This window comes from Lissotriton vulgaris, chromosome 7 (assembly GCF_964263255.1).
Source record: "Lissotriton vulgaris chromosome 7, aLisVul1.2, whole genome shotgun sequence".
Lineage (NCBI taxonomy): Eukaryota > Metazoa > Chordata > Amphibia > Caudata > Salamandridae > Lissotriton > Lissotriton vulgaris.
In genome coordinates this window covers 791383056-791401401 of record NC_141695.1, presented here as the reverse complement: position 1 = coordinate 791401401, position 18346 = coordinate 791383056, and the positions used below count along the sequence as shown (strand labels likewise).

Here is an 18346-nt window from a genome sequence, read left to right as displayed (position 1 = left end):
GATCACCTACATTAATGTTCCCAGATGTGTGTCAAGTTTCTAAAATGTTTGAGCACATAATGATGTGTATTAAATTGTGAAAACTGAAAGTTTAAAAAATAAAATAGAAGAACCAAAGCCATTTCCACGGTTTAAATAACCATGTTTTTGGTATTCATCTCAAAATTTCAGTTCCACGCCCAAAAAGGACTTTGACAGCCCCAATGGCTTTCATGCTCATTATGTACTATTTCGCCATTGTGACATTGGCGAAGTAACTAATGGGCATGAAAGTTATTCGATTTTTTCTTGTCACCCTCATCTGAGAAATAGCATCTCTCTGGTTTCCCATGCTGCTCTGTTGATATTGAGGATTTCAATATGCTCAAATTGTGGTTATGTGTTTATCTTATTATCTTTATTATATTTAGTTACTATATAATAAAGTATTTGTTTTATTTAGGATAAACAGATCATTTTTATTGAAAGTTTTTTTTGATGAACAAAGTAATTCAGCAAAATTCATAAACAAGAATGCACAAACGGTATAAGATACTAGTGTCTGAGGGGAGTGGCTTGAGGCATCAAGATGGCGGTTACACTCTAAGAGTGCTCCGGACCCGCTCACATCCGACTGTCTGCGGCAGCCATCCGATCCTCCTACCTTCCTATGGAGGTTTCTTGCCTTTAAAGCGTGCTCCGATCTGCTGCGTTGCCGGTTGTGGGCTCCTGCCGCCCAGTGTAGACTCCGATTCTCTGAGGCCTTGAGGCCGCAAAATAGGGGCCTCCATCGCGACCCGCCAGTAAACGACGTCTATGTCCTGAGGGACCCGCTGGTGCGACATCTCTCCCTGCCTCCACCGCGAACCGCCAGTAAATGCGGCGTCTCTGTCCTGAGGGGCCCGCTGGTGCTAAATCTCTCCCTACTACGGGATTGCTTATGCGACTGACCTGGACCTGCTTGCTGCCCTGTCAGTCTGTGGTCTGCTCTGGAGCCACGGCCTCATCCCCATGCCTCCTCCACACGCCTCCTCCACACGACATGGCAGCATCCAGGGCCGGAGCTACGGAGACCAGCTCCACCTCCTTAACCGCACGCATGGGGGCAGCGGACGAGTGAGGGCTGGCAGTCCAGTGAGCTCCTTCCTGAGCCAACAACGAGGAGCTTTGAAGGCAGATTTGTGACTCTCTCGTCGGGTGCTGGTCCGGGGCCTGCGCAGGCATGATCACCCAATGTCACCCATTGAGTGGGGCTGGCCTGGGAATCGGCTACCATTGTCGGGTAGCGGTGCAGGAGTCCAGCGCTGGACCTCCCGCCCCCCTCTTCCCCTCCCCGACCTGTATTGCTCACCCTTGTGCTGGCGAACCTCCACAGGGGCAAATCCTTCCCTGAGGCCGGGGGTGGAGGCGCAGGAAGCCTGTAAAGTCATCCTTGCCCCAAGAAGGCGTATCCAGCTTTCTGATGCACTGGGGTCGCAAAATGGTGAACTTCATCGTGGCCTGCCAGTGAGCAGGGTGTCTCTATCCTGTGAGACCCGCCGGCGATGCACCCCAATTCCCGCGACAGCGGGCCTTGCCCCTGCCCGTTTCTCCACTGTCTGTGGACTGCCCCAGTGCTGCGACCTCCCCCGCGCACATAAAATACTGGTGTTGGAGGGGGTCCCGGGCCGGCACGAGGCCTATACCAGCACATTCCCGGTGAGTGGGGTTGGACCTGGAGATCGACTGCTGTGTCGGGTAGCGGTGCAGGGGACCTTCGTTGGCTCCCCCGCAACCCCCCTTGCTGACCTGCTCTGATCTCCCTTGTGCTGCAGACTGCATGGAGGCAAATGCTCACTTGCAGCTGAGTGTGGGAGCGCGGGAAGCCTACACAATTATCCCTGCCCCAAGGTGGCCTCTACCAGCATCCGGATCTGTGGGGCGCCTGGGTCTTGACCTGCGGTTTCGCCCTCCTCTTCTGCCTGCGGGTGCCCTCATCCTTCCCCCTTGAGCTCCTGTCTGCCATTGCTGGGACCTGCAGCTCAGATCCGTGCTCGAACACCACATTGACCACTGGAGTCTTCCGGCTGGTGGGTGACCTCGGCCGCGGATCCTTGTTGGCGGCCCCCTCCGTTGCTCCCTTCCTTTTGTCCTATCCCTTGCCTGCCCTGAGGACCGAGGTTCGCTGACCGCCTTCGGCAGCAAACGTCGAGCGGCACCGGACCCTGTGGCTCTGCTGCTGGACTTGCTGCCCTTGGTGTTCCCTGCACTCTGTGGAACTCAAGTGGGGGGAGAAGTTCTTGGCCAGATCCGGCGAGCAACGATTGCCCGCTGGTTGGTTAAACGCAGTTTTGCAGCCATCCCTCGATATAATGGATGACCCATCTTCCTCGCGTCTCACCTGCTCTAGGCGTTTTTCCGATTGGTCGGCCGTCCTGGGTCTCTGTGACGCTTGGAGGAAATGGACCCCCCCCCAGGCGAGACAGTACACTCACACCTCAGCGGCCCGCCATACCCAGTCCCGAATTGATCTGGTCCTCCTACCTGCCACTGATTGCCAACAGGTCTCTACCATCTCGATTCACCTCCGTGGTATCTCAGACCACTCTGCCATCTCCCTCCGCCTGGGAGACACCGTTCATGGGAAGCGTACAGTCTTATGCATGAACGCATGGTTTTTACAAGACCCAGACTTTAAGGACGCGCTTGAAGTTGAACTGCGGCAATACTTTCTTGCCAACCAGGGTTCGGTCCCTTCCTGCGGCATAATATGGGAAGCAGGCAAGGCTACCTTACGTGATATAGCCAGAGGTCTTGTACAATCGAAACGGGCGGTGCAGGCTGAGCACTTGACCAAATTAGAGGCACGAGCCCTGCGGCTAAAAGTGACCCTTGCTGAAACGAATGACGCTCACCTTGCAAGACAGCTTATGGCGCTCCAGGACGAGATCCGTCAGATCTCTTATGGAGTCGGGTGACAAGAATGGAAAATTGCTCCATAACCTGGTCTCTAACCCCAAAGCTAACAGAATTATCCTTGAAGACTGGGACACTGACTGGACCCTCAATTGCACCTCCTGGGCCATCGATCAAGCCTTTGCGGGCTATTACGCACGGCTCTACTCTACCTGGCCCCCCTAAGCCTTCTTGGATGGGCTGCTGGACCGTGTTGGGGTCCGGCTGCCCGGCCTCGCTCAGATGGTGTCGACTGACCTGGACCTCCCTCTTACCCCTGAGGAAATTCATTCGGCAATTTCCCTACTGCATTCTGGGAAGATGCCAGGACCAGATGGCTTCCCACAAGACTACTATGCGGCGTACAGAGACTTCTTCGTCCCCCACTTTGTTGACCTCTTTCAACACATGGTAAAGACTAGCGCCTTCCCCTCCGAAACCAACTTAGCCACTATAGTGGTCCCCCCCCTCCCCAAGAACCAGCCGCCTTCCTCCTCCTGTTCGGACTATCATCCGATTTCTTTAATTAACACAGAAATTAAAATCTTTGCCACAGCCCTAGCCCATAGTCTCCGCCCATTGCTACATCAACTGATTCATCCAGACCAATGTGGCTTCATGCCGGCACGTGGTAATCGGCATTGTATGTGACGCCTTAATTTTGCCTTGGCCCACCGCCACCTCCTCACCCCATACTTGGCCTTGTTACTCATTGACTTTCAGAAGGCCTTTGACACGATAATCTGAAAGAAGCAGGTTAGTGTTAGATTCCTTAACTTAGATTCCTTACCTTAGAATATCCCCAGGCGTCAGACTGGATCCGGAAAGTTTTGCGTAGCAGTACCCCTGCGAGTCAGTAGGCGTCGTCTGCGGCTCCGTGTCTGTCGTCGACGTCGTGATCGCCTAGATGATGTCGTCGGAATACTTAGACGCCGCCCTCGCGCGCTTACGTTGGTTCTTCTTTTTTCCACTCCAGCAAGCGCAGATTCGGGAAGAGCAGTACCCCTAGTCAATTTTTGACTAACTTGTTTGATCCTTTTGATCGATTCTCAAGTCGACCTTCAACTCATGGTGCCGACAGGGATGCCGGGGTTTAAACCTTGTGAGGACTGTCACCGCTTGATGTCGGTGACCGACCCCCACCGTCTGTGCCTTTACTGTCTCAGGGTCGTGCCCCGACTGCCGGGCCTTGACCTTGAAGGCTAGGCGGGAGCGGTCCCGTAAGCGGCTCGATCTCCGGCAGTCGGCCCGCGCCGCTCGAGGTCCCGGTCGAGAAGGAGGTCGAGGGACCGGTCACGGGGCTGTAGTCATCGCCGCTCGACGAGTCACCACCACTCTTCGGGCTCCAAGTCTCTCCAAGATCTTCGTGTCTCCTGAGGCGGAAGCTTGTTTGCCGCATTTTTTAATATTTGAGTGTCACCATTATTTGTGTGTAATTTTAAAAAGCAGAGTCTTCTCCTACCCACATTCACGCTCCTCTCATCACCCGCGCAGCGGATCTTAGCGCTGCCGCGGGAACGCAAATAGCAAACCTCATTCCCGCCATTACTGGCGCGAACCACGGCCACGCCCCTTTCTGAGCCCACGCCCACCGCCATTCTGCTACTTAAGTGACGCTGAATAAGAGCGACACTTAAGATCTTCGTGTCTCCTGAGGCGGAAGCCGGGAGCTTGTTTGCCGCATTTTTTAATATTTGAGTGTCACCATTATTTGTGTGTAATTTTAAAAATCTGAGTCTTCTCCTACCCACATTCACGCTCCTCTCATCACCCGCGCAGCGGACCTTAGCGCTGCCGCGGGAACGCAAATAACAAACCTCATTACCGGCGCGAACCACGGCCATGCCCCTTTCTGAGGCCACGCCCTCTCTAGACGTAATCCTACCCCCATAAATATGTGCCTTTTCCGGACGCGCAGCGGGCGAACGCAGCGGGCGCGCCTAAGGCAAGCCCGTCTGTGCCCGTCCGTGCCGCGGCCGGGACTAGGGCTAGCCACGCTGTCCAAACCTCGTCCACCACAGCGAAAATATCGACTTTCACCAGGGAAGAGATTCTCTCCTTAAATTGCCAGACTAAACATTGCCACAAATTTATAAATGTTGATAACTGGCTAGGACCAATCTGCTGTTGCAAGTGTAGAACTTATCTTACCCCAGAGCCGTGGCCACCTAACACGGGAAAACACATCCTCCTTCAGGGAGGACTGATCAATGCTAGATCTATGTGCAAAAATGGGGCGCATATTCATGATTTAATCACGGAGACTGATCTCAACATGCTTTTCGTGACAGAAACATGGCTTAAAGCCTGGTGTAACCCGGTAATCGCCCTAACAGTTCCTCAAGGCTATCCTATTCAAAGGGTGGACAGACAGGAACAGAGAGGGGGTGGTCTCGCCATCATTTACCGGGATTCTATTAAATGCACCATGCTCGAACTCTCGGACATTAAGGGGGCAGAAAGCATGGGCTTCTGCATCCAGATAAATGAGGAGACTACCTTTCAGGAGCTTTAATTTATCGTCCACCAGGATCACAGAATGACTTCCTGGAAAGTCTCGGGGAAGCACTCCGCAACCTCACTCTTAAATTTGCTAATTTTACATTACTAGGCGACTTAAATCTCCACCTTGATGAGGCTGAGGACCCTAATGCAGTATGGTTGAGAGATCTAACTAGTGTCCTAGGACTCACAATGCTGACTAAAGAACCCACTCACAAAGCGGGGCACATCTTAGACTGCATCTGCACCAATACTAAATCTATGAAAGTTGATTCCCCCCGTATCCAGACCTGGACTGACCATTTGCTGGTCCCCTTTAAACTGACTGTAGAAAGGAAAGGGATCAAAACGGACCATATGAAAATCGAAGTCTATACAACTGGAAAAAGATTAGGGATACTCCCAACCTGTACCTAATCGCCGAGGATAGTAAACCCCCTTTGACTGGAAACATGGAGACTGATTATAATAGCTTCTGTAAATGGGTCACAGGATTCTGCGGGCCAGTGGATTCCAGTAAAGTGAGCAAAAAGCGGAATAAAAGGTCCGCTCCCTGGTTCTCCCTCCCCCTAAAACAAAAACAAAAAGAGGTCAGAATCATGGAAAGGAAATGGCGTCGTGCATACGGAAACGAAGAACTCATCATCTATAAAATATCTAGAAGGCAGTACCATGCAATGATTAAAATTGCCAAAAAAACTACTTTTTAGAAGCCATTAACTCCTCAAACAACAAACAAAAAGAAATTTTTAAAATAGTCGATGACTTCATGAACCCTAAGATCCTTAGACAAGAGATCCCCCCCTTCGCTTCCATTATGTAACTCAATTGCTAACTACTTTGAACAGAAAATATCCGATCTCACCAAAGACTTCCCAGATCCACCAGCAGTCCCCCTCGTAGAGGCCATAAGACTTGACACTGAGAAGATCCAGCTTAACAAATTCACTCAGGCTAGTCTGGAAGAAACCCGCCAGGCAATTCTATCCAGCAAATCCGGTTCCCCATTTGATCCCTGCCCTCCCTTGCTGCTACATGCTCTAGTGGACACAGTAAACCCGAGCATAAATGCCATCATTAATTCGTCCCTGGCTACTGCCGCCATTCCACCCAATTGGAAACTAGCCGCTGTCAAACCTCTGCAAAAGAAACCCCTAGCAGACCCCACTATGCTTTCAAACCTCAGTCCTATTTCACTGCTCCCAATTCTCTTTAAACTTACGGAAGCAGCAGTGAATAAGCAACTGACTAGGTATCTGGAGGAAAATGACATCTTGCATCCCAACCATGCGGGGTTCAGGGCTAAACACTCCACGGAGTCGGCACTACTGCACACTGTGGAGACCCTGAAGACTGCTATGGACCAAGGAAAAAAGGCTGTTCTGGTGCTGCTCAATCTATCGGCGGCCTTTGATACAGTCTCACACTCCGTATTAATTGGCCGCCTAGCAGAATCAGGAATAGCAGGAGTTGCTCTTGAATGGCTAAAAAACTTTCTCAGCCACAGGAAGCAAGTCACGGTACTAGGGAAATACCGCTCAGAGGAGAAAGCATTAAAAACAGGGGTACCACAGGGCTCTAGTCTGAGCCCAGTACTATTTAATCTGTACATGACCCCCCTGATAGAGCTTATTACATCTTTTCACATCAGCACTACATCTTATGCTGATGATACTCAGCTCATCCTCGTACTAGACAGCAATACAATAAAGGCAGAGGAAAATCTGAGAGATTGTCTTACCGCCACATTCCATTGGATGAGAAAACACCATCTCAAATATAACTCGGGCAAGACCGAAATTTTACCATTCGGACAACAAAACCTTTTCTCCCCCAAATCATGGTGGCCACAAGATGCAGAAGTCCCCCCAAACACCATTACTACGGCCCGCAACCTTGGGATTAGGTTTGACGAGGCCTTGTCATTTAGGCAACAAGCAGGTTCTGTGGCAGGGTCCTGCTTTAGCATAATCAAAGGCCTCAGAAGATTCTTCGACCTTCTCCCGTTGACAGCCAGAAAGACGGTGGCGGTGGCTCTTATTACATCTCCTCTGGACTACTGCAACAGTCTATATGCAGGCTCCAGTAAAGCAGTACTGCATAGACTGCAGATGGTCCAGAATGCCACCGCCCGCCTCGTGCTGAGATGGCCCAGGAAGTCGTCAGCATCAGCAGCACTTAAGATCCTGCACTGGCTGCCCATCCACAAAAGGGTGCTAATCAAAATCTTAGTAATCACCTTTAGGTCCTACCACCAGCTGGGTCCCACCTACCTGTCAAAAAGGTTTGGAAGATATGTGCCTTCCCGCCCACTCAGATCTTCCAACCTGAACCTGCTGGTGACTCCCAAATTTAGACTGGCTACGAAAGGAGGAAAATCCCTTGGAGTACTGGGAGCTAGGGCCTGGAATAAACTACCACTCCAAATGCTCCAGATCCCGTCAGAGACCCTTTTCCGAAAGGCTCTAAAGACATGGATTTTTAAACTCACAGACACAGCCTGTTTAGCTCTAGTCTAAAACTAATCCCCAGAGACACCAGATATTGTCCTACCGGTGCCTCATTACACTAGCTCCCTGGTCAAACACCTTCTAGACATGAGTGGTCAGCGCCAAGATGCTCCGTGGAGTGTAAGTCGCGCTTTACAAAAATAAAATTACATTATATTACATTACAAGTCCTCGGGTAAGTCGAGGCACTCGAAAAAGAAGTCGAAGAGGCGACATCGCTCTTCCGATTCCCCCCCCCCACACACACAAAGCTTGCGCAATGCGACCAGGGGTTCGGGCAAGCGCCGCGTCCAGCTCCACACCTGCCAGTCCCTGGGCTGCACGCGACGCCGGTGGAGATTCGTTGCCATGAGGACTCACTTCCCTCCGTCGGGCCCTGTCGAGGCGCCTTCTTGCCTCGCGGGTCCGTCTGGGAGGCCTAGCTGGCCGGCGGCTCCGGCCCCGGCGCCGTCGGGTGCTTCGGCCCCGGTGCCAGAGTCCTGGATCTCTGGCATCGCCAGTCGACCTTATGACCCCTCTGCTGGCGCCGTCACCATTGGTGTCGCCTACAACGCCATTCCCGGACGACGTCGTCCCCGGTCCTCACCCTGGTTCGGGTCCGGCATCGGACTGAGCGGCGCCGGTAGGTGAGCAATTCACCTATGACAAGGCTCCATCATTTTTCCCTGATTATCAGGAGATGGATGACGAGGGGTACTCGGAGGGGTCTGAGGACCCTCTGGCACTGCAGTGCCAGTTGAGCCAGGACTGGGCAGACGAGCTGGGGGAGCCAGTGGTCTGGACACTTTGCCTGACACTGGATTTGTCTCCCCTCCTACCGTGGCTACGGAGGAGGGGGCTGCTTACAGCGTGGTGTTGACTAGGGCGGCCAAGGCCTTTGCTCTTGAGCTCCTGTCGCGGCCGAGGCCTCTAGTCTCTGGCGGAGTCCCGGCTCCACATCAATCTTCTGGAGCTGCGGGTGATCCGGCTTGCACTGAAAGTATTCCTTCCTTCTGTCCGGCGAAGTGTAGTGCAGGTGTTCACGGACAACACCACCGCCATGTGGTACTGCAACAAACAGGGCGGGGTGGGATCGTGAACCCTTTGTCAGGAGGCTCTTTGCCTCTGGCAATGGCTGGAACACCAGGACGTCACCCTGATGGTTCAACACCTGGCAGGTTCCCTGAAAGCCAAGGAGGACGAACTCAGCCGCCGGTGCATGATGGATCACGAATGGCGTCTGCACTCAGACGTGGAGCAAGGCCTCTTTCAGCAGTGGGGAGAGCCTTGGTTAGATCTATTCGCCACGGAAGAGAACGCACAATGTCATCAGTTCTGCGCTTTGGAATTTCCAAGGCGGCACTCGCTCGGAGACGCTTTTCGTCACGAGTGGAGCTGCGGTCTGTTGTACGCCTTTCCACCTTTGCCACTTCTGCCCAGAGTCCTGAAGAACATCAAGAGCGACCGGGCCCAAGTCATCCTTGTGGCTCCGGACTGGGCACGAAGATACTGGTATCCCGAGCTACTCAGCATGTCGTCGATCCCCCGATTTGTCTGCCTCTTCAGGAGGACCTTCTGTTGCAGCAGCAGGTGACGGTCCTCCACTCGAACCTGTCCAGTCTCCACCTACATGCGTGGAGATTGAGCGGCGAAAGTTGAGGCCATTTGACTTGCCTCCTGAAGTCTGTGATGTGATTCTGGCAGCCAGGCGTCCCTCCACAAAATCGGTATACGCCTGCAGGTGGAACAACTTTGTGGCATGGTGCACAGCAAAGGCTGTGGATCCTCTCTCTGCCCCCCTCTCAGAGGTTCTCATCTTTCTTCTTTCTCTGGCCCAGCAGGGCTCTGCTCTGGGCACTGTCAAAGGCTACCTCTCTGCCATTTCCGCCTTCTTGAGGTTTCCTAATCAGCCTTCTCTTTTCAAGTCCCTGGTTGTAAATAGATTTCTTAAAGGCATCCCGCACATGTTTCCTCCTGTTCCTTTTGTAATGCCTCTGTGGGACTTGAACCTTGTTCTGACCTATTTGATGTGCGCTCTTTTCGAGCCACTTTACAATTGCCCTCTTCGTCTTCTGACTCTTACGACTGCATTCCTGGTTGCCATCACCTCTGCCAGGAGAGTGAGTGAGCTCTAGGCTCTATCTTCTAAGCCTCCTTTCCTCTCTATCCATCCAGACAAAGTTGTCTTGAGAACTCGTCCTTCTTTCTTGCCCAAGGTGGTTACGACCTTTCACATCGGGCAGTCCATCACCTTGCCCACCTTCTTTCCGCCTCTGCATCCTTCCAAGGAGGAAGAGAGGCTCCACCGTCTGGACCCAAACGTGTGCACTCATTCTATCTAGACCGCACACGCCAGTTCCGGGTGGACGACCAGCTCTTTGTTGGTTACGTGGCGCTAAGAAGGGGCGGGCTGTGCATAAATGGACCATCTCTCTGTGGGTCGTGTTGTGTATCAAGGCCTGTTATTCCTTGGCGAAAAAGGAGCCTCCTGTTGGGCTGCGTGCCCATTCCACTCGGGCCACAGCGGCTACTACTGCCCTGGGTCGGGGAGTCCCCTTGCAGGACATCTGTCAGGCAGCTAGGTGGGCCTCGCTGCACACGTTCGCTAAACACTACTACCTGGACAGCCAAGATGAGAGATGGCTTTTTCGGCCGTTCCGTTTTCCAGGATTTTTTGGTGTGATCTTGGTTCGCAGACCAACCACCGGGGTTGGTATTGCTTGGGTATCTATTCTAAGGTAAGGAATCTAACACTAACCTGTTTCTTTCAGATGCACAAGTTATTTAGCTTCGGTAACGATATATTTGTAAGAAACACTAGTTAGTGTTAGATTCCTTACCGCCCCACCAATTCTCCCCTTTCTGCGAACCGAGGTCTAGTGTTAAGGTACTCCCTTCCAGGGCCTAGTTTCATGCCACCATTGTCGGTCTCTGGCATGGCTCTGCTTTCCTGGCGCGGAAAGCTATGTACAAGAATTGACGTCAGCGCACAATGGCAGCGTCTAAGTACTCCGTCATCCCGGCGATCACGATGCTGACAACTGACGCTGACGCTGCCGCTGACAACCGACACTCAGGGGTACTGCTACACAAAACTTTCCGGATCCAGTCTGACGCCTGGGGACATTCTAAGGTAAGGAATCTAACACGAACTACTGTTTCTTACAGATATTTCGTTACCGAAGGTAAGTAACTTGTGCGATTGGGGCTACTTGGACGATGTTCACGCCCCAATGGGTTTTGGCCCCCATTTCAGACATCTTATCCGTGTCCTCTACTCTGACCCTAAGGCCAGAGTGTTGACCTACGGTGCCCTCTCGAGGGCGTTCCCGATTCGTAGAGGCACGCATCAGGGGTGTCCCTTCTCACCACTCTTCTTCGCCCTAGCGATGGAGCCCCTGGCCTGCCTCGTACGTAGTGATCCCCAAATTCAGGGATGGTCTTGGGACCCCCACCAGATAGACAAGATCGTCCTGTTACGTGGACAACGTCCTGCTTTACTTGGCTGACCCTTAACGGTCCTGCCCGCACTGTCTGGATGTGCTTCAGGCCTTTGAGAACTACTCAAGCCTGAGACTCAACCCGAGGAAGTCCACTCTGGTTCCCCTCCATCCCTCGAGGGCTTGCTTCGACTGGCATTCAACTATCCCTTTGCGGAGGCAATCATTCAAATATCTCGGGATCTGGGTGGCTCTGCTCCCGGAGTTGGAGTGGGCCCTTCACATTACACCCTTGATTGCGAAAGCCAAACAGGACCCCAAACAATGGCAGTCTCTCCCCCTCAACCCCCTTGGATGGGGGGCATTTTTAAAATGATGATTCTCCCCCGTTTCCTATATATTTTACAGAATTTCACCTTCCGGGTAGTTGGTTCCGAGATTTTGATGGGATACTTAACAAGTTCCTATGAGGAGGCGCGAGATCACGTATAGCTCTGGCCCGCTGCCGGATTCCTCCTTTTGAGGGCGCTATGGGGGTGCCAAATCTTCATCTCTACTACTTGCCCACCAAGCTTATTGTTGTCCATGATTGGTTAATAACGGCTGGTCTTACCCAGCCTACCGGACCAAGCTTCTTACCATGGACTTTTCGCAAATCCAAGCCTACTTATACGGGGCCCCCATTCCACAAACTATTCCACCTATCACTAGAACGGTTCTGGAGTCCTGGCGCTCCGCCCTGCGCTACACTGGATTGGATAAGAAACTTTCCCGATATACACCTCTGTGGCAAGGCACGTGGCTGCGCGAGACAGCGTCCCTTGAGGGCTTTCGGCAGTGGGATCTGAGTATGATTTCAGTGCTTGAAGATGTATGGGTGGGTGACCATGTCAGGGCCTTTCCCGATCTGCAACAGTGTCACTCTCTACATACGGCCTCATTTTTCAGATACCTTCAGCTCCGCCATGCCCTTTCTGCACTCATCACTCTAGGCACTTAGCTTCCTGAGATTAGCCCACTAGAGGCTCAGGTTATGATGGGATACTTGGGTGGGGAGGGAGGGTCCCAGATATACCGCTCCCTCGTGAAGAATGGCCCTACCACCTTAGATTTGATACATGCCAGCTGGGAGGCTTGGGTGGGTCCATTGGAGGAGGCAGACTGGCACGAAGCCCTTATTGGACCTAAAACCCTGACAACTTCCTCTAAACTGTGCCTCATCCAACTTTACTACCTCCATATGGCTTATCTCACTCCTGTGCGCCTGCACAGGGCGGGACTGCGCCTCTCTCCAGAATGCACACGCTGCAGACATGCCCCGGCCGATTTCTATCACATGGTGTGGTTATGCCCTGCTCTTGCTCCATTTTGGTCGGCTGTGGAGTTGCAATGCACGCAGGTTCTGGGGTGGCAGGTCCCTCACGATCCCTTACGCCTTCTTCTGGGAGTTTTTGATGGCTTAGATGGCTCTATAGCCGACAAGCGTATTTTGGGTATGGCGGTGGCGGTGGCCAAGCAAGACATCGTGGCAGCATGGGCCCAAGCCAAACCCCATACTGTAAGAAAGTGGCAACGGGGTGTGGATTAGTTTGCGTCTCAAGAAGAACCCCTGTTTGAGGCCAAAGGCTGCCCCGAGAAATTTCAGAAAATATGGGGCAAATGGTTGAATCTATTGTCCTGAGATGTGTGCGTGTCCTTCCTTTTGTATCACTGTACTGGTTTTTAAACGACATGACTACCTTGCAATTTTTCACTCATGAGTGGGACTCTTGCTGTCAGCCGGGGATGGACTCTGACCTTATGTGTAATTGTATGCTGTCTTTAATTTGTTTGTCTTTTTCAAATGCCAATAAGGTTGATTATCAGAAAGATACAAGAGTCTACAACAGGTAGTTACAGGGACCATCAAACTTTAAATCACTCTTGTAACTTTACTCAACAAAAATATAAAGAGGTAATGTTCCGTTATATAAAATAAGCAGTAAAAAAAATCATAGTGCAAACCCTGTTTACAATAGTGAACTTAAAACAGAAGACAGGCATTCATAGGAGTTCTTGACAATATTTGTAACAGTGTATTCTTTTAGATGATTATAGTGGATGCATGGCTTAATAATGAAATAGATTTACAGCCATCAGACTCATTGGGCTTGAAGCCTTAGGGACCCTAGTGTATCAGTGAGTGCATTTAAAGATGTTTCATTGCTTGTATATTCCACATCATTAGATATCAGTGGGCCAGGTGAATCAGAGCATTGCTGATTTCAAGGCAGAGAAGAAATACTTTTGAGCTTGAATTGGGATAGCTTGAAACAAGAGGAATCTTGATGATATCTTCATTTTAATTGTGTTGATTCGGTCCAGCCAAGATAGGAAAGTAACCATAAGGCGAAGTCTTCCTATAAAGTCTGTAGCAGTTGGTGATAGTTGACTTTATAGAGGGGATTCAGGTTTGATGTTATATTGATTCCAAGATACTTGATACCTGGTCTGGATTCTTCTCTCCTTTCTAACTTCAGACCCATCTCTCTCCTACCCTATCTCGCCAAAATTCTTGAAAGTTACGTCACCTCTTGCCTTTCCTCTTACGTTGAGCAGAACCATCTTCTCGCTTCCCATCAAGCGGGCTTCCGCTCGGGCCACTCTACGGAGTCAGAGGTGCTTGCGGTTCTTGATAAGCTGAAAGCCAAGGCCCATACCAACTCCCCCCAAGCTCTGGTTCTCCTCGACCTGTCCGCTGCGTTCGACACAGTTGATCATACCATCTTACTTGACCGTGTCGGCGCAGCGGGTATTCGGGGTTCTGCTCTCTCCTGGATCACGTCCTTTCTTACAGGACGTTCACAAGCTGTTCACCTCTCTGGTTTTTCCGCCTCTCCCCTCCCGGTGTCCTGTGGGGTTCCTCAAGGCTCTTCTCTCTCTCCTCTTCTTTTTAACCTCTATATTCGTCCCCTTATTGTTTCTCTTCTTGATCTGGGGGTCTCTGTGTATAATTACGCAGATGACCTCCAGCTCGTCTTTGACCTTTCCGCCTCTTCTCACTCCTTATCATTTTTTCGTTCCACTCTGGTTTTTATTTCCGGATGGATGAGCGCCAATCATCTCAAGCTCAACCCAGACAAGACCGAGCTTGTCTTGACTGGTGGTCCTCTGCTTTCTGGCCCCCCATCTTTGGTCCCCCTCCTACCCCGGTTTCCTCTGTCAAAACGCTGGGCATCAAGGTCAGCCAGGACCTGTCAATGCATGGCCAGGTCAGCTCTGTAGTGTCCTCTTGCTTTCTTTCCCTCCGTCTGATTCGAAAAATCTCCCGTTTTCTTTCCCTGGATTCCCTTAAAATTATCATTTCGGCCCTCATCACCTCCCGCCTTGATTATGGAAACAGCTTGTTCGTGGGCATCCCCGCCTACGAAACCCGCCGTCTTCAAGCAATCCAGAACCAGGCTGCCCGTCTTATTTTTCATCTTCCCAAAACTCACCATATCACTCCTGTCCTCAAATCACTTCACTGGTTACCTGTTTTGCAGAGATCCCTATTTAAACTAGGGTGCCTAGTTTTCCGGGCTGTTGATCGCTCTGCTCCGGCGTTCATCAATACCCTGATCTTCACTCACACCCCTGCCCGTACCCCCGCTCTTCTACTTCTGCCCTCCTTACTGTTCCCCGCTATCGCAAATCCCGCACTTGTGGTACTAGATTCTCTGTTCTTGCCCCCGGTTCTGGAACTCCCTTCCTCTATCTATGCGTTCAATCCCCATTTTCTCACACTTCCGCAAAGCGCTTAAAACCTTTTTGTTTGCCCAGGCCTACTCCTGTTAACCTCCTCAGCCCCGTTCTGTTGTGTTCAGTAGAGCTCTCAGCGCCAGGAAGCCGCTCGGCCACCGCGCGCTCAACAAATACCTTATATATTCATTCATTCATTCATTCATTCACTTGATAGATTTGCTTTTACAGCGGAATTGGCTTTTGGGCTTCCAAACATACCATCTTTGCTGGGAGTCAGTATTTTAAATGTATTGATATTAATTTTAAAACTTGAGATTTCTTCATAATTGTTAAGTTGCATTTGTAATAAATGTAACACAGTAGCTGGAGATTTCGGGGTAAATACAACATCATCTGCAAAGAATGTGATTTTCATGCTCATGTGGAGCAATAGAAATGCAGTTTATTTTGTTGTGTACTCTAATTTTGATGGCAGTCGTTTCCTAAGAGCAACTAAAAGCAGGGATAGAGAACAACCTTCCTGGATGCCTTTCTGAAGTGGGAATGGATTGAGTAGTTATTGATATTATCATGGAGCGTGGTATCCTGCCATCACCATTTTTATAAAGGTGAGGCCAAGGGCAACAGGGTTTGAATTGGGAAGTTCCAGTTCACCTGGTTAAAGGACATTTCTGTTTGCAGCGAAGCCAGAATATCTAGAATTGCTTTCTTTTTGACGATTTGACCAGGTGTACTACCCTTCTAACATTAACCTTCGTCGGCCTTGTTATGTTAATTTGTATAGCGCACTAATCGCCCAAGAGGGTATCCAGGCGCTTGGGCTGGTGTGTAGGTCTGTAGTCTCCAAGATACTTATACAAAAAGCTACATCATCAACTTCTTGCAGAACTCGAGACGTGAGGAGGAGGCTCTGATGTATTGAAAGAAGTCATTCTATGTCTTGGGTGCTAGGTAGGAGAAGGAGTAACATCCTGTTTTCTGGATGCAGGGAGTGTGTGTCGAGCATGATGAGGGACTATATTTCTCCACGGCCTAAGATGAGTGGAATGTCGTTGGTGGACGCAATGAACACTGTTTCAATGCTGTGGTTCATTCTAAATTCTTATTTAGTGTTGTCTAGAAGATGGTAGAGCCTGAGGTGGCCTGTGAATTACTTGTTGATGGGCTTTTCAATCACTTTTGCTGGCTAGGGGAGCATGGAGATGGGTCAGAAGTTGCTCAGTTGATTTGGCTGGCTATGGGCTTCTTGAGGAAGGTGTTGATTTCTGCAAGTTTTCATTCATCCGGGAAAATGGTGGCCGTGGTGGAGATGTTGATGTGGAGATGTTGATGACGAGGGCCAGGGTGGTGCGGACTGGCGATGTTCACTGGTTGTAGATTTGGTGGGGGCATGGTCCATTGGGTCCCCTGAGTGGATGGTCCGCATGATTTCTACTATGGCATTTTATGGTGAGGGTTGTACATTGTCAGGTTGCCATCTTGGGTGGTGGTAGGTAGGTTAGCGATGAGTTCTCTGGAGTTGGGTTGGTGTGCAAACTTGCTGTAGATGTTTTGTGATTCTGCTATGTAAGAAGTTGGATAGGTTGTCAAAGAGTTGCTGTGAGGCAGTAATGTTGACAGTGGCTGAGTATGAAGTGACATTCTTGATGATTGAGAAGATCTCCTTGCTGCTGTTGGAGCTTCTTTCAATGTGGTCCACTAGTGCTTTTTTCTTGGTGTCTCTTATTTGCAGTTGATAGCATCTGAGTGCAGCCTTGTAGGTAGTTCTGTCAGTGGGGTTGTAGCTGGATCGCCAATTCCTTTCTAGCTGTTTAAAGTGTTGGTTGGGGTTGTGGCCAAGATGGCGACCTGAACAGACGTGGGTCTCTGTGGCTCCCTGCCCCAGCCCTCACTTAACGCATCTACCGCAGTCAATCCAGCCCCTAATACCACGGCGCTGGCTTTCATCTGACCGCAGCAGTGGACTGCACCACCGAGGCGGCTGTGGGACCTGTCTGGCTGTTTCGAGCCCCCGGCGTATGGCCTAGCTAATCCACACGAGGCCTGAGGGGCCTGTCACGAGGGGGTGGCGAAAGATCCCCGCAACAATACCCGAGCCCTAGCCAGAAGATCCCCGCAAGCAATACCCGAGCCCTAGCCCAGCGACAACTGCTGCAACCACGGCCACCACAAGGCTACCACAGCCACTGCACCACGTTCTCCCGCGCGGATTCTGCTGTGCAGCCGCGGCCGGTCTGCCTAAAGGCACTAGAGCGGGCATCACCGTGAATAGCTGGCTACCCACGGGGATGGACAAACACAAAGGCCTTTGGCCCGCTGCCACTACGCCTGGGCCGAGAGCATCAGTGCCCGGAACCCCCAATCGATACCCCAGATAGCGGCCCCGGGCGCAGCTAGGACACGGGGCTCTACAGTAGCCGGAAGCCCGCCTGAACGCACACCCCACTGCTAATTCTCGCCTGTCTACAGCAAGGCCTGGTCCACGTGGTGACCAGCCAACGCCGACGACTACCACTAAGCCCACTGAAGGCCTTGGAGAGTGGGACGCTCCGGGAAGCGGGCGAGCCACCGGCCCGGAAACGCGCCTCGGCCATGTCCTCCACCAACCGTGGAACTGGGCGCACTATAACGGACTTGTTGGTGAAGGGGGTAGCCAAAGGCGAGAAAAGCCCCGACAAGCAGATGCCTACGACACAGCCTAGAGATGGAGACCGAGCGGACGGCGACACACCGGCCACGAAGTTCTTTATGGAAGCGCTATTCACATCCCTCAAAGAAGATATACAGACTCGCAAACAGGAGATGGCTGGAGGGTACAAGGAACTAAGGCGAGATGTGGACGAGATTGGGGAAAGGGTGGCAGAGGTGGAGACGGCGGACATGGATATAAGCGAGGAAGTACACGCACTTCAACAAGAAATACTTCGGCTTCAGGAGCAACAGATGGATCTGCAGGCACACTCGGAGGACTTGGAGAACCGCTCCAGACGCAATAACATCTGCGTCTGGAATATACCCTCTAAGACTGAAGGGGGGGACGTGACAACCTATTTGCAAGGCCTGTTCCGAGATATCCTGGGAGAGCCTGATGACTTCGAGATTTGGATCGATGGGGCACTCAGAGTGGGTCTCCCGCGTCGCGCAGCAACCCCCCCACCAGACATCCTCGCCTTCCTCCCGGATTTTCCCCTCAAAGAACGCATCTTGAAGATGGCCCGGCAAAAACAACCCCTCGCCTATCGGGGCCACGCGGTGGAACTCTTTCAAGATCTGTCCGCA

General features: G+C 51.5%; 1 protein-coding gene across 1 annotated transcript in view; it reads left to right on the top strand.

Moving 5' to 3' along the window:
* Positions 1-18346, top strand: part of RNF213 (ring finger protein 213) — a 2876335-nt gene that overhangs the window by 1197930 nt on the left and 1660059 nt on the right. The gene's annotated exons all lie outside the window — the stretch shown is intronic.